The sequence below is a fragment of the Odocoileus virginianus genome, chromosome 12 (genome assembly GCF_023699985.2).
Source record: "Odocoileus virginianus isolate 20LAN1187 ecotype Illinois chromosome 12, Ovbor_1.2, whole genome shotgun sequence".
Taxonomy (NCBI): Eukaryota; Metazoa; Chordata; class Mammalia; order Artiodactyla; family Cervidae; genus Odocoileus; species Odocoileus virginianus.
In genome coordinates this window covers 43,565,768-43,582,799 of record NC_069685.1, presented here as the reverse complement: position 1 = coordinate 43,582,799, position 17,032 = coordinate 43,565,768, and the positions used below count along the sequence as shown (strand labels likewise).

Here is a 17,032-nt window from a genome sequence, read left to right as displayed (position 1 = left end):
TGTCATCATTTCTGCTGATGAGGTGGTCTCAAACTGACTTTTCCTCATTCTACTCACAGATCTTGTATTAAACAGCATTTACCAAGCTCTTATGAGGGAATACTCCAGCCCTCCAGGAGGTTTTTAAATATCCTGGGGAAGACAACTGTATACAGGAGATCCAGAGGACATACGAGCTGTACCGGGCAGGTGTGGGAAAACTTGGAGGAACATCAGTGATCCATACACCCCATGAGGGTCTGTCGGTGTTCACCCACCAGGTTGGTTGCTGCTGTCTTTAAGGAATTTATGGAATTTACCTGAAACGAAAATTATAAATAAATCTGGTGGCTTATTTCCTTTCATAATGAGTTATGACTATATTTTACTGAACTGGCAGATTTATGTTATGTTGGCCTGGCGTGCTGTGATTCGTGGGGTCGCAAAGAGTCGGACACAATGGAGCGACTGAACTGAACTGAGTCTCTCCATCGTGTCTGACTCTTTGTGACCCCATGGATTTTAGCCCGCCAGATTCTTCTGACCATGGGATCCTCCAGGCGAGAATACTGTAGTGGGTTGCCATTTCCTTCTCCAGGGGATCTTCCCAATCCATGGATCAAACCTGGGTCTCCCTGTATTGCAGGCAGATTCTTTACTATCTAAGCCGCCAGGGAACCATTTAGTAATTAGGTGTTACCCTATTTCGGATAATATAATTTCTACTGAAGCTCATTTTGTAAATCAGCCTCTAAATTTGCAGAAATTGGTCAGGTATAAACTAAGTGTATGATAGTCAAGTGGATAAGCTTGGGACTCTTTTTTTTTTTTTTTTTGGAGTATAATTCCTTTTCTATGTTGTGTTGGTTTCTGCTGTTTAACAAAGTTAATCAACTCTATGTGTACATCATCTCCTCCCTCTTGGACCTCCCTCCAACCCCTCTATACCACCCCTCTAGGTCATCACAGAGCACTATGCTGTCCGGAAGCTTCCCATCAGCTGTCTGTTTCACACATGGTCGTGTATATATGTCAATGCTACTCTCTGTTCATCCCACCCTCTCCTCCCCCCACTGTGTTCACGTGTCTATTCTCTACATCTGTATCTCTAGTCCTGCCTGGAAATAGGTTTATTTGTATTATTTTTTTAGATTCCACACATAAGCATTAAGGAAGCTGGGACTTTTAACCACATGCTAAATATCTCCTTTATGCACATGAATATTCAACTTTTCCTGATTTAGTTGGCCAAATAGTCCTCTATGGTGGTCTGCTCATGAAATCTATATTGGGTTGGCCAAAAAGTTTGAAAATCTTATGGAAAAACCCAAAAAACTTTTTGGCCAACCCGATATCTTATACATGGTGCTCTTTCTAAAAAACTGAAGCATAGTTGATTTACAATCTTGTGTTAATTTCTACTGTACAGCAAACCGATTCAGTTATATGATAAAGATGTGGTACATATAAACAATGGCATACTTGTCAGCCACAATGATGCTTTTTATTACAAGGGCCACACCAAAGATAAATACCACCATTCTCCATGAGGAGAGAGACTGTCTTGATCACTGCTGACCCCTCACCACCTAGAAGCAAGCCTAGCACACAGGGAACATTCAAGAAGTAAACACAGTGAGCAAGACCAACTGGGTGCCCACTTACCAGCAACATGCATCCAGCGGAAGTAGCTGGGCCATCCACAAATAAATTAATTCAGGTAAAGATGAATGCTTTGAAGAAAATAAAATGGGGTTGAAAGATACATCACGCTGGGAGGTGGGGTGAGTCAGGAGGTGTGCGCATGAATTCTTGAGGGGTACACTTGGCTGAGTCCCGACTAACCAGAAGAGCCAGTTCTGTGAGCTAGACTTTGAGGAAGGGTGGGGACAGCAACCAATATGGCACCCGGAGGGGGGAGCATGAAAGCCAAGTTGAGTGCACGAGACTTGGGCAGGGCCCAGGGCATGCAGGGCTCTGCAGCTGCTTAGTAAGGAGTTTGGATTTTCTTCTAAAAGAATTAATGAGCTGCCAAGAGTTTAAGCAAGTCAAATGACATGAACTTAATTTTAGAAAGACCCCACTGGTGGCAGAGTTAGGAGGACCAGAGGTTAGGAAGGGAAACCAGGAGGCCCTGAGATTCTGACTGTCCTCTAGGCAAGAGATGACCCAGCTTGAACTTGAGCGGACGTGGACATGAATCAAAGTGGTGCCCTTGGAACATATTTTGGAGGCTGAAACAACAGGTCTTCCTGACTGGCTGGATATGGGTGAGTGGGTGGGGATGAGTTAATATCAAGAGTGACACCTGTATTTTTGGCACATATAGGACTGGTGGATGAACTTGTTGCAATGGAGCATGAGGAAGACAGAGATAGAGCAAGTCTGGGGAAGCGGTGGATGAGGAAGGAGGAATCGTCTTGCCTATGGAATGGTTTTGTTTACCCTTTTCTACCTCTGACCAGCATGATTCCTTGGAATGGAACCACCTCCTCATTGGCCCATGGCAGGCCTCTCAAGATGGTACCAGGAAACACAACACTCAGTCCTCAAGGAAGGAGAGGCGTTCCTTGCCAAAGAATTCCAGGCCATTTCAGAGGAGGTGAGGTTTGTTTGAATAAAACCCAGTTCTCCTGGGTTGCCACCATCTGTCTGTTCCCCAGGAGCCCCGCCCCCACGGACACCTGGGTGTCGTGGACTTGGGGTAGGTGGTCCAGTTTGCAGATGGTGGAGAAGGGGTAGGAATTGTATTCACAAAACCCAGTGATCCAGAAAACCATTGTGAGGCAGGATTTTCAATTTCAACAAGGGTTGGGGGGGAAATTAAAGGGTGGTGTGTTGTGGAGAGGGGGGAGAAGCAGAAACAAAAATAACAAGGCCATTAATCTTTCATTAAGTTAAAGGGATGAAAAGGAACGGCTTTAAAGTATCATTCTTCCCCAGCACCACAAGCATGTTGCCCCCCGCTGACTTCAAAGGCCCTGACTAGAAGTTGGTTAATGTTGTTGGCACAATATCAGGCCGTGGTTTACTTTTGCTTAAGTATGATCTTTTCTTTTTTTTTTTCCTTCTCAACAAAGAAAGCGTCAGGGTCGGGCACTCTGATGGGAGGAGGCCCACCACGTAAAAGATGCTTTTGTGTTGTGTGCAGAGGCCTTCCTGAGGCTGCCTCTGCCAACACACGCTGTTTGCACTCTGTCTGTCACAGACCCGAGAAACCACTACCACACGCACACACACAAGTCTGCCAGAAAGAGCAGAGAGAATAAGATCATTGTCTTCACTCACTCTCTGCGTTCCACTTCTGGAGAGTCAGGCCCGGTCCCCGACTTGGCATCTGGGCTCCCGGTTGCCCTGATGGAGATGCAGTTTGCAAGAGAGCATTGCTTTTTCAGCATCTCCCACCTGTTCAGTGCTTTTCAGCCCCGTATCTCTCACCTGCTTGGGGGCTGCGGGGAGGGAGCTTTGCTGCTTTGGGAGGCTGTATTTGTCTTCAAGGTAGCGCTGTTTACACTGAAAGCAAAGCTAATTGGTGGTGAGCGGCAGGGTTTTGTGGTTAGGCCCTGGCTCTGTGTTGGCAGCTGCTGAGTGTTGAAGGCAAGCTATCCTATCTGGCAAGTGCGAATGTCTCAGGGCAGAGGGAGAATGAGGAGGGGGTGTCTGAGAGGGTCTGATGACCTGCTGGAAGACACCTTTGCTGGCAGCCCACCAGAGGGCTCCTGCTATATGGGAAAGTTGTTTCAAAGCCTTCTCTTTTGTTTTCATGAGAAAAGCAGGGAGAATAGGAAGGAAACCAGTTGCTGTCTTTTAAGAAAGATGCTTCAGGGACTTCCCTGGTGGTCCAGTGGTTAAGACTTCGCCTTCCAATGCAGAGGGTGAAGTTTGATCCTTGGTTGGGAAACTAAAATTCCAAATGCCTGGGGCCCCAAAAACCTAAAACATAGAAAAACCAGAAGCAATATTGTAACAAATTCAACAAAGACTTTTCAAATGGTCCATATCAGAAAAAAAAAAAAAAAAAAAACTTAAAAAAAGAGAAAGAAAGATGCTGTAAATTTGATTCTCTAAGTGTCATGCTTGTTGGGTGTCATCACAGGTAAGTGTTATGTCTTTCAGACCCAGAGGGAGGTGACCAAGGGTCACCTGGTATTCCCGGGACTGTTCCGGAATACACAGAATGAACAATCTCTGCCATCCTTGCAGTCTGCTTTCTTAAGCACCTTCACCCCGCACAATAGATTTTTTGCAGTCAGATTAAGCCAGGTTGGATCCTGGCTCTATAGTTACCCCTTGTGAGATGCTGAGTGAGCTTCTCACGTGCCATCTCCTGTTCTCCACTTGGTAAAGTGACAATAACTGTCTCCCAGGGCGACTACGAGGACTTATGGGGACAAAGGGCGTGAAAGCACCCAGGATCTACAGAGAATTCAGTGAGGGCTGCTGGTTCCCACCGCCATCACAGACATGGACTGTGTCTGCCGTAAGTCCATGGGAAAGGGCACAGGCAATGTTAGCTTTGCCAAAAAATATTTACTTTAGTGAAAGAGAGGGAGGTGACGGTTTATTTTTTTAAAACATCACACATAGAGGTTTAAATAGGATTTCGTAACAGCCTCCCTCTGCATAAAGAATCAAACAGGGCAACTCACGGAAGTAGAAATAATTTATGGGAAAGGGAGGGGAGGCACAGAGGTAGATTCTTCCACGGGGCCTAGGGATGTGGCTTCGGAGCGTCGATCACTTGGGAACCACATGATATGAGGCAAGTTCCTCGCAGGGCTTTCTTGTGAATGTGTAGACAGGACAGGGCGCCCTCACACAGCACCCACTCAGGGTGAGCGGTTCACATCACCAGCATCTTTATTTAGTAAGACAGGCTTGACCCAACCTAGACCCTTAGGAGCAGAGATCTCCTAATTTGGAGTTATACAAGAGGTGTGGATTATTATTATTATTTTTAAATGTTTAAATATTTTCAATTTTTAAAAATTTTTTTAATTTAATTTTTTGAAATCTTTTACTGGAAGGATTATTAACAGCAGCATGAGGAATCCCAATCCATCAGGTCCCTAGTTTTCCCTGGAACTCCACCAGCATATTCTCACATGTAGACTTTGCCACTGGGATTTTCAAGGCACAATGAGAAAACGAACAGAGCCTTGCTTCCCGGGTAAATTCTGACCTGCTGCTAGCTTGCTGCACAGGGTCGAGCCCTGTTTGACCTTTATAGGCGTTCCAGCTGTCCCAGGTGGCACGGGGTTTCAGCAGGGCAGTCCACCTGGGGGAGAATGGAGACAACCAACAGACAGGTCGGTGGGTAGATAGATGGATATGGGTGTGAGGATGGATATGGGCTCAGGCATGAGTCTAGATATGGGTTTGTGTATGGACATGGGTATAGATATGAGTCTGGGTCTGGAGGAGGGCATAGCAACCCACTCCAGTATTCTTGCCTGGAGAATCCCATGGACAGAGGTGCCTGGCAGGCTGCAGTCCATGGGGTCACAAAGAGTTGAACATGACTGAAGTGACTTAGCATGCATGAGTATCTGTATTGATATGGATATGGTTATGGGTATAGATATGGGTCTGTGTGTAGTTAAGGGCCTCTATGTTGATAAGGATATATCCATTGATAAGGATATGTGCATTTATAAGTGTATGTGTATAGATATGGATGTGGATATGTGTATTGATAGAGTACATTTACAGATATGGATATGGTGTACATAAGGATACAAGTATAGATACGGGTATGTCTATTGATAAGGGTACAAGTATGGATATTGGTATGGGTATGTATGTGAGAATGTGTGTAGATACAGATATATAGATATAGGTACAAATATACAACATGGGCTTCCCAGGTGGTTCAATAGTAAAGAATCTGCCTGCCAATGCAGGAGACTCAGGAGACAGTGTTTCGATCCCTGGGTCGGAAAGATTCCCTGGAGTAGGAAATGGCAACCCACTCCAGTATTCTTGTCTGGGAAAAATCCCATGGACAGAGGAGCCTGGTGGGCTACAGTCTGTGGGGTCGCAAAGAATTGGACATGACTTAGCAATGCACATGAGCATGCACATGCAGATATATGATATAGATACAGGCATATATACAGACACAGATATATAGATAGAGATATAGATACAGATGTAGATATAGCCCTTTTTTTTTTTTCAAAATGGGTCACTGGTGGACAGGCACTATCATTCTAAAGCTGGGAGGAGGCTGATAAAAAAGATATTTGGAAGGCACTCAGGGTTCGGGGATCTCAAAATAAGTGATTCCAATGCTGCTGGTACAACAAGCATTTTTAAAAGACCAACTTTCTTAAATTTCAGTTGACTTCTCTTCATTTCAGTTTCAAAAATGGCTGTATTTCCTAGGCCAAAGTGTCTGTAAAATAATCACTGAAATGCCTAACTCTCCACTCCTAATTCCTAATACTATGGTGATGAGAATCTAAATTTGTATCTATATGTCATTCTGGATAGGCTAGCTTAATTGCAGCAAAACAGCTGCAAAACCAAAGTGATGAAATAAACCAGGTTTTCCTCTTGCCCGATTCCAAGTTCATTGCAAATCTCTGGGGGTCCAAAGGGACCACAAGACAGACTGGTTCAAGCAAGAGAGAAGAGCAGCTGAAGCTTTGCCAGGTTCCGTGGCACAGGAAAAAGTGATGCAATAGGACTTGAAGGTGATCTGGGTCCTGGGCATAACCCACACTGTTTCTATTCAGTGTTCAAAAGTCAGGACTAGACCATGATCCCACCCAGCTGCTGGGGGATCTGGAAGTACAATCACACTTATACATAGGATCCAGGGGGCCCAGACTCAAGACTTGGAATACTACCAATACCTAAATACTCCCACTACTCCTAAATTCTTCCAGAGTGGTCTCTCCAGGCTGAACCTCTCCCCTAAACTCCAGACTCATATACCCAACAGCCTTCTTAATACTTCCAAAAGGTAACACTCAAAGGTAACATTCCCAAATCCAAACCTCTGGTATTTCCCTCCAAACACGTTCCCCAATTCAACTGATGGTAACTCTGTTCTTCTAGTGTGTTACTCAGACCAAAATTCTTAGACTCATCCCTGACACATCTCTTCCTCTCAAAACACACATCTAAAAGATGAGCAAACTCTATAAGCTTTATCCTCAAAATACACAGAACCTGGCCTTCCACTGCCACTGCCCTGCTCCAGGCTACCCTCTTTCTTACTCATATTATTGCAAGAGTCTCTAGAACAGTCTCAGTTTCCATCCTTGCAATCTTCAGGTTTAACTGCAGTAACAAAGGGATCACAAGATAGACTGGTTCAAACAAGAGACAAGAGCAAAGATTATTACTCTCCCCATACTGTCCAGAGAGGCAATCTGCGGTGGATGTTGCTTCCCGTGTCTGACTCCGTGAGACCCAATGTACTGCAGCTTTTTCTCTTGTTTGAACCAGTTTATCTTGTGGTCCCTTTGTTACTGTAGTTAAACCTGTACCATCTACCCTTGACTGTAACATTACAGAGCTAGGGGTAGGGCCAAGGTTGGCCTTTTGATGATGGTGGTTGATGAAGAATGGGGGTCACCAATGGGGAAATCCTTGCCTAGGAAAGTGGACATTGCCCGCCAAAGTGTGCTAAGAGATATTTCAACAAGCACACATATTTTCAGAACAATAAAGAGTCTGTGGTCTTTATGTCAGCAGTAAATAAGAAAAGGCAATACATTGAAATTTAAGGGGAAGACAACCTTATTAGAGTTTTAGCACAAGCTTTCCTTCACTTAATTTTTTTGACTGACCTCAGGTTTTGCATGAGAAAAGTCTTTGGAAGGCAGAACAAAGGGACTGTATGCCTTTAACCTGTACATTTATATATTTATACATTTGTCCTTTTGCCCCCTAGCTCCTGTTATTAACTTCAGATGTTTGTCCACTTCAAAACTTCATAGATCTGAAAAATTGAAAAATCCTACGTATCTTTATTTTCTGATCTGGTCACTATATTCTAGAATATCATCTTCCCTGTTATCAAAAAAGCACTGCTTTGAAACTGTCTCCTTGGAGAGTTGACTTACACATGAAGAACTGTTCTCATACCTACCGGGCTGGGAAAGGCATTAGGGTACAGAAGTGATATTGCATTAAAGTAGCCCAGGAGAGTGGGGGAGGGGGCTTGAAAATCATGGAATCAAAGGAAAATGATCCAATATTTCAAACAAAATCAGGTCTCGTATATTTCTGCTCCATTACAATAGGGTAAGTTAGATCTAGTCTTACCGAGGCTGCGATCTTAGATGTGGAACTCTGTAAGTGCTTGAAATGTCTTCTATTTTATTACATATACAAAGGAGCTCTTTAATACAGCTACTGTCTGTGACACGGAAGTCATAGCTCAATTTTCTTTTTCAACTAAAACCACTCTAAACTGGAAAGCTATCCCACTACTGAAGAAGTTATCGCTCCAGTATTCCCCATGGGTGAATAGGCAATATACCTTATCCTTTTTTTTTTCCTTGTTAAGAAACCATTCATTGACTAAATTACCCAAATAGTCTACCTGTCTTATGTGAGCTGCATATTTTTATGAGTTTTAATATCTGTAAAATACTCTTTTGGTCAAAACTGAAAGTTGCAAAGTAAGCATTTTCTCTCACATTGGAAAGTAAGCCTTTTGTAATTATAAATAGCTTTTCCTTTCTCTTTGCTAAGCTTTGAAGAAATTTAATTTATTAATGTTTTTAGAAAGCATACTTTCTGGGATGTAATTACTTTTTAACAATTTATCGATGAGCAGACCATCTGCTCACTATCTGCTCCATAAAAACAAATCTAAAGTTAATGAACCTCCAAAATTTCGCAAATCAAAGACAAAGCTGACACAGGGCAAATTTATCGATATAATTGACTCGTTTTATGCCCAAACTCTGATAATCGTGTCTTCTGTAGTTTCTGAATACATCAATACAGGGAGTAACATGTAACAGCTACCATTTTAAAGCTGGTTGACTTTAAAAACAGTGAGAAAACTCAATCTTTTCATATTCATTCAACAAATATTTATTGAAAATCTGCTATGTGCTGGCAATTACACTGTCTCTGTTCTCATGAAATTAACAATCAAATGGGACCGACAATGAATAAACAGCCACAAGGGGACATAACAAGGCTGTGCACTTAAATCCTTTTTATCAGGGAAAGCATTAGGGTATCGTATAAATGGGCACCTTAATTGGGATGTTGGGAAGATTTACCCTGGAAATGACATCTAAACAGATTCCTAAAGAATAAATATGAATTTTCCTAATTGAACATTACTTTTACCACTCTGAGCCAGGGAAACAACATGAGAGCAAGTTCCAAAGACTGCAAAAAGTTCAGTATGGCTGGAGTGTAGACCATGAGCATATGGAAGCCAGGGGTGACAACTGAGAACAAAGCAGGGGCCAGGTGGTGAAAACCTGACTGTGTCCTGAACCAGATCGATGGCCATGAGGATGGAGAAAAGTGAACTGGTGTGAGAGGCAATTAAGTGATGGGATAGGTAGAACTAGATGCCTTGTTAGATGGTGGGCAGGGTTGGGGGGTAAGTGAGGAAAAGAATGGAGAATGGCTCACAGATTTCTGGATGGACCAAGATAAGGAACCCAGGGGAGAGAGGGCTAAGTTTCATTTTGAATTTGTTGAGTTAAGCTATCTGGAGATCTCTAACAGAAAATATATAGCTCCCAACTGGACATGTGGCTCTATAGCTCAGAGACCCAAGAGTTACTGAATTGAGAGTCATTACCCAATGGATAAGTGATGTAATGGGAGACAAGATTGCTCCATTTGCTAGCCAAAGAACCCGAGGACCCTTTGTCACTTATCACTTAAAGGCCTCAAAGATGGGAGACTGTGAGATAGGATAAGACAAAAGTGATGGAACCGTGAACATAGACAATGTCTAGCAAATAGACAGAGAAAAATGATCCAGCAAAAGAGACTTGGAAGGTAACTAAAATCTAGGAAGCAGTACCCAGAAAGGCGGGATGGATTCGACTCTTGGAAGCAGTCAGGAAGAAGAGAGACCAAGGACTGTCCATCAGTTGAGAACAGGCAGAGGAGGGCAGGAAAACAAAGAGAAGAAGTGGGATGAGTAAGGAGCAGGAAGCAGAGCTGGAGACACGGAAATCTACCCAACTTCTGGAGCAGTTAGCTGTGAGGAGACAAGAGCTTATACTTGAAAGAAACTATATCACAGTGGCTTTTTTAAAAAATTTTTTTATTTCCTGGTGTCTTAAGATAGGCAGGATGGTAAGTCTTTCAACACGTATCTGTGAGATTCCACAGGAAAGCTATTTTACACATGTCTTTACACTGTGTTTTAGATAGAGCCCTATCTAATGAACTTACTCCTCGCAGAATGGCAACTCACCTTTATTCATTCAGGTTATGGTAAGTCTCTTCAGTTGTGTCCGACTCTGTTGGACTCAATGGACTGTAGCCCGCCAGAGTCCTCTGTCCATGAGATGTTCCAGGCAAGAATACTGGAGTGGGTTGCCCTGCCCTCCTCCAGGCGATCTTCTCAAACCAGGGATCGAACACAAGTCTCTTATGTCTCCTGCTCTGGCAGGTGGGTTCCTTATCACTAGCACCACCTGGGAAGCCCAGAGATGTCTTTTTATCCTTGGAGTGCCTAGGCTTAATATAGTTTGCTTTCTGTCTGGAAATAGTTGTCTACTTCCAGGTTTTATAATATATCCCATGTATTTAACTTGTTGCTTTGAGATTTGTGCCCTTTTCTGGGAGACCCTATAACCCTGAGTCCTCCAAAATTAAGAATTTCAATGTTATTCTGATCTGAGACCTCCATGAGGGGGGGTTACATATCAACATATCTCCACACTGTAGAATGGCCCCTTCTTTTAGGCATATTTCCCTTAGTTTCTTTCCTAAGGCCTGCGTGAACAAGGGTAGGCTGTCCCAAAACCCCAAAGGCTGGGTTACTACAAAACCCTACACGGGAATATCTGGGTGGACAAGACATCAGTTCACTCATCCTGATGCCTGTGCATATTGTATTTTGTAAGGAACAGGCTTTGTCAACTCCCCATTAGAACGATAGAAAACAAGTTTAGTAAGAGATCTTGAAAGTTAATCTTCTCTGACCTGTTCTTGTGTATCCTTCATGTGTCCCCATCAGGGGCTCCCTCAACCTCAGCCTGCAAAGCTCCAGGGACCAGATATTCACAATTTCCAGAAGCAGCATGGTCTGTCTCAGAGCACTCCTAATTTCCAGAAATTTCTCCATTACATGCAATTAAACTGATCACTTTATAAGTTTCTTCTGCTTCGGAATGACGAATAGAAATTTTGAAGCCAAACTTCATAGGTTCCAATTCCTGCCCTGACAGTAATAGGTCATGTGACTTGGGCAAAAACTTGAGGTCGGCTGCCTCAGTCCCTTCTGTAGGATAGATGTGGATATCAGAACCAGCATTGTAGGGCTGTTGCTAGGAGGAAGCCAGATGGTGCACACAAAGTATCAGGATCTGAGCTCAGTAAATGTTAACCACTTAGCATTTAGTTTAAACTAATAAAAATAAATTTAAAAAAATAATAAAAAAATAAACAAATGCAGAGATGCCGAAAAATAAATAAATAAATGATAATTTTAAAAAAATGTTTTTTTAATCAAATAGTCTTAACACATCCTACCCTTTGAAATACTTCAAGGAGACTCACGTCAACCCTGCAAGTGTCTCTTCTAAATTCTGTGACTTTCTTCCCATCTTCTCATCTGACACAGCTTGACATGCCTTCACTGTGTTGCTGACTTTCCTTTGGACATGAGTTTATTTATATCCCCTAAATCCAGTCTATTTATACCCCTCCCCTCAGAGAGTGGGGCCCGGAAAAGGATGGAATACTCCACAATGGTATGTCCTGAGCAAGATGGAGAGGGCTTATCACTTCCTTTTTTCTTTATGCTGAAGTCGTGTGAAGGCCACACCAGGTGCCCTTCACTGTTTTTGGTGTTACGGTCACGGCACATGGCTGATGTATGGGGGATTCACTGCTGAGTACATTGAAATCCGCAGTGCTGCTCCCATTCACAGTGGAAAGCAGAGCAATCTGAAGCCAAATCCTACCCCCATCCTACCAGCTGTATGATGCTCAGCACTCTTCTGTGCCTTAATTTCATCATCAATAATATAATTCTAGTTTTCTGCAATCCCACTCCTGGGCAAATATTCAAATACTCTAATTTGAAAAGATATGTGCATGCCAATGTTCATAGCAGCACTATTTACGATAGTAAAGACATGGAAGAAGCCTAAATGTCCATGCAAAGATGAGTGGATAAGGAAGATGTAGTAGGTATATGGAAGGGAATATTACTCAGCCATAAAAAAGAATGAAACAATGCCATTTGCAGCAACAGGGATGGATCTGGAGATGATCACAGTAAATGAAGTATGTCAGACAAAGAGAGTTTTCATGCCACTTATATGTGGGATCTAAAATATGATACCAGGGAACTTCTTTACAAAAAAAATCAGACTCACAGACACAGAAAACAAACTTACGGTTGTCGAAGGGGAAGAGGGAAGGGGAGGGGAAAATATACACTACTATACATAAAATAAACAACAAGGATCTCATTGTATACCACAAGGAAACTATACTCAATATTTTGTAATAACCCATAAGGGAAAAGAATCTAAAAAAGAATATATATCTATATATACTCTATACATACATATAGCTGAATCACTGTTCTGTACAACTGAAACTAACATAGCATTGTAAATCAAATGTACTCCAATAAAATTTTGTTTTAAACATGGTGTGATGATAACTACACCTACCTTACAGAGGTTATTGAGATTGAAAAGTGTTAGTACATGTCAATTATTGGCAGTGTGCCTGGCACACAGTAAGCCAAGCGCAAATGTTATGTATTATTATTGCCCTTTAAATTATATTTTCTATCCCCTGTGTTAATTCTGCCCTGATGCAGGTTTCAAAAACACAAATTTGTTTCCATGCAGTTGGTGTATTAGGGGACAATTTGAATGTAACATAGAACTCACATTTGCTCAGGGGTGACTTCGTCTTCAAGAAATGCTAGGAGAATACAGAAAACTGCAGGTGATGAATCAGGCAGAAAGAATACACACAGTACGTGTGCGCACATGCGCACACGCGCCACCCCCACCCCCCCGCCCCCCCACACACACCTTAAACACTGACCTGGTTCACACAGGTTTCATGAGAAAGACCTGAGATGTGGGCTGACATTATTTCCTTCAATTTCGGGAAACATTTTCACCACCTCATGATAACTCATCAGCTACAATGCTTCTGAGGCCACAGGCAAAGGTCAGGTCTTTAATCAGGTAAAGAGCCATAGTCATTGTAGTATTAATGTATTTTTGTAAATATTTAACATATGTAAAGCCATGCTGACATTTTTATTCTGTTTCTATTGATATCTTTTTTTACAAAGCATTCCTGATGAACGTTTTGAGTGTTATGTTCCAACCCTATTTTTCTCATAAACCGTGTGATTTATATTATCTGAGTTTTCATAGCACTGTGGTTTCTAGGCAGGCATATGATACATTACAGCAGAACTGATGATAATTTTCTCTGTTAAGTTTTCTAAACTCTCAGAATATCTAGATCCTTGATTCTGCTATTTATAATATTTGCTGTTTTCTAACTTCATGTTATGCATGAATTTGATGTGAATAATCACATTGTGTTTAGTTGCTCAGTCATATCGAGCTCTTTGCGACCCCATGTACCATAGCCTGCCAGCCTCCTCTGTCCATGGGATTCTCCAGGCAGGACCACTGGAGTGGGTTGCCATGCCCTCCTTGAATAATCACATTAAATATCTGTAAATCATCAAGGGGTGAGGCTATACTTTGGGAGAGGGTCTGACAAAATTGAAAAAGGTATTTTCTGCAGGAGAATGTATTTTCCACATAATCATGAAGTTTAAGTACTGTTATCAGTTGAATAAGCTACTTTCCAATTTAACTTCAAGAAGAAGAATCTGTTTTCCCCCACTTACAGAAATCCTCAAGATCTGCCTGGCCGTGGACCTTGGATGGCTCGACAGGAATCATCTAGACCAGTCTCTTTGCTCCAGATGAGTCAGCGTGACTCTGGGAAATGTGCTTCTTGCCAAGTTCGCCCAACTTTACCGGCAGTGATGGAGCCAAGTTTCACGGCTGTTCGTACAACCCCGGGCTGACTCCCAGTTACATGTTGTACAACTTTATATCCTTGTAATAACACTGCAGCTTATCCCAAACTAGACCTACCCATTACCACAAGGATGGTTTTGTACAGCTTCTCAAACTGGTACAAGGAATAGGAATAGTAACATCCTTCAAAAGAGACCAGGCACCTCGATGCTGCTTACTGGGCAGCCAGGACCCTGCCCACACCATCCGCCAGAGGCAGCTGCCCCAAGACAGAACAAATGCTGGCATAATCACCTCAAACCTAGTAAATGAGGACAAAGTCAGCTCTTCCAAAAAATCTCCTCCTTCTTGCTTTCCCTGTAAAATGGGTTCGTCCTTTATGAATCACTGGCTTGAGCTATTCATTTATTCATTTGCTTGGAAGTGGAGATGACTGCACAGGGTATTTTAAAGGTATTGAAGTAAATGATGCTTCCCGGGTGTCACAGGGGTAAAGAATCTGCCTGCCAACGCAGGAGATGCAGGAGACGCGGGTTCAATCCCTGGGTCAGGAAGGTCCCCTCAAGTAGGAAATGGCAACCCACTCCAGTATTCTTGGCTGGAAAATTCCATGGACAGGGGATCCTGGCAGGCTATAGTCCATGGGGTCGCAAAGAGTAGGATACACCTAAGCAGACAGAAAACAAATGTACATACAGGAGGACTTAGCTGGTGGTCCAGCGGCTAAGACTCCACACTCCCAGTGCAAGGGGCCTATGCTCAATCCCTGTTTGGGGAACTAGATATTACCTGGTGCAACTAAGACCTGGCCCAGTCAAATAAATAAATAATTTTAAAAAATAAAGTATACATAGGGGAAAATAGACTATTTTCATTTGCCAACTGGGAAAAAAAGTACGTATGCTTGATTGATGCTGCTTATAATGACAGAATAAAATCAGAAACACCTCCCTCAGTCACTTGCTTTAAGTATACTCTTGCTTTTACTGGAATAATTTTGATTAATGCTATGTTTGCATCCTGATGGCTCATGGTAAAGAATCTGTTGCAATGTAGGAGACCCAGGTTCAGTGCCTGGGTGAGGAAGATCCCTTGGGGAAGGGGATGGCAACCCACTCCAGTATTCTTGCCTGGTGAATTCCACAGACAGAGGACCCTGACAGGCTATAGTCCGTGGGATTGTGAAGTGTAGGACAAAACTGAGTGAATGAAGCTTCACACCATCAGAGTTAGTTAACTGATTAGTCTGTTTATAGAACGTTTAGGGGGCCTCAGCATAATATCATAACTTATCCATTCATGTACTTGTTTATTGATTTATTAATTTCATTCTTCACTTATTTATCTCTGGGAAACCTCCTGGCTTGAATTATTCATTCCTTCATTTGTTCGTTGGTTTGCTACATTACAAAAGGTAAAGTACACACAAGGCATATGTAGGGTGGGGACTTCCCTGGTGGTCCAGTGGCTAAGACGCTGCATTCCCAATGCAGAGGACCTGGGTTCAATTCCTAGTCAGGGAACTAGATCACACAAGCATAGCTAAGGGTTTACATGCCACAACTAAAGAGTTCACATATCACAGCTATGACCCAACACAGCCAAATTAAATAAAAAAAAATATTTTCCTTAAAGGTATTGAAGAATGTGCAGGGGAAAACAGATCAGACCTTCTTCCCTGTTGCACCCCCCACCCCCCACCTAGGAAAGGAAACTACTTATTACCAGGTAGACTTTTGTGTCCCTTTTCAGGATGGACCCTGTATTCATGATTTTGTATGTTTGTGTGAGAGAGAAAGAGACAGACAGATGGGCAGACAGATGGGCAGACAGAGAGAAATGCAATACACTATATGTACATGTCCCAGTGTTCTCACCCGGGTTGGCTCTGCCTCACAGTGACCTTTGGCAGTGGGTGGAACTCTTCATTGTCACAGCAGGAGGTGGGCAGCCATGGCATCTGATGGATGAGGAACCAGGATACTGCTTAACACCCTAAGATGCACAGATCAGTCCCCAGCAAAGAATGGTCTGACCCCAAACGGCAGGAGTCTTGAAGTTAAGAATATACTGCTTTTATTATTATTATTTTACTTCTGAAGCTATTTGGACTATTGTTCCTCAAACAAGTTAGCCACAGTTTTGGAAACAAAGGTTGGAGGAATTAGCTGCCTCAGCGAAGCCCCAGTTCCTTCACCTGGCCTCATTTACAAAGATGAGTGTAGAGTGTGGAGAGGAGAAAGTTTAAAACTCACTGCAGAAAAGGAGCTTAATTTTGTTTTGGGATCCCCAGCACAGCTGTCAGTATGTGTAGTTTGAATGCACAGATGAGTAATTCATTGTGAGTGGGAGATGTATGAAATAAAATAAAATGTCCCATAAACTGTTCTTTCTTCAAATCTGAAACCCCCATCTGCTCTGGAGCATTGATTAGAAACGGTCTGAGTGCCACAGAAGAGGTTACAGTTGCCAGAATCCTTTGGACCCCAAGGAAACAGTGTGAGTTCTAAAGGAAATTTTCTATTTTGGAAACAAAGGTTCGAGAAATTAGCTGCTGCAGCGAAGCCCGTGTTCCTTCACCTGTCCTCATTTATAAAGACGAGTTATTAAAATAAATAGAAAGCTTGCCTGGCTTTTTAAATGGTGAGGCTCACCACCCTCCATAAAAGACCTTAGAACACACATCACCGACAGGGTAGAAGGTGTTTCAACTTCATCAAAAGCCTTGAAAAGGAGGACATCCTTTGTATCCATGCTTTCGGAAGTTTTGCAGGACTGATATTTATTTTAAATCAGAACTGCTCACAAAGCGAACCCCCTTTACAAAATGCATAGGATGGAACCATCCT

General features: G+C 42.6%; 1 non-coding gene across 1 annotated transcript; it reads left to right on the top strand.

Annotated features, from left to right (window-relative positions):
* The first annotated feature begins 15,633 nt into the window (after nucleotides 1–15,633).
* TRNAG-CCC (transfer RNA glycine (anticodon CCC)) lies at nucleotides 15,634–15,706 on the top strand. Its single transcript has one exon. It is a non-coding gene; the product is annotated as a tRNA-Gly (tRNA).
* The last annotated feature ends 1,326 nt before the right edge of the window (nucleotides 15,707–17,032 follow it).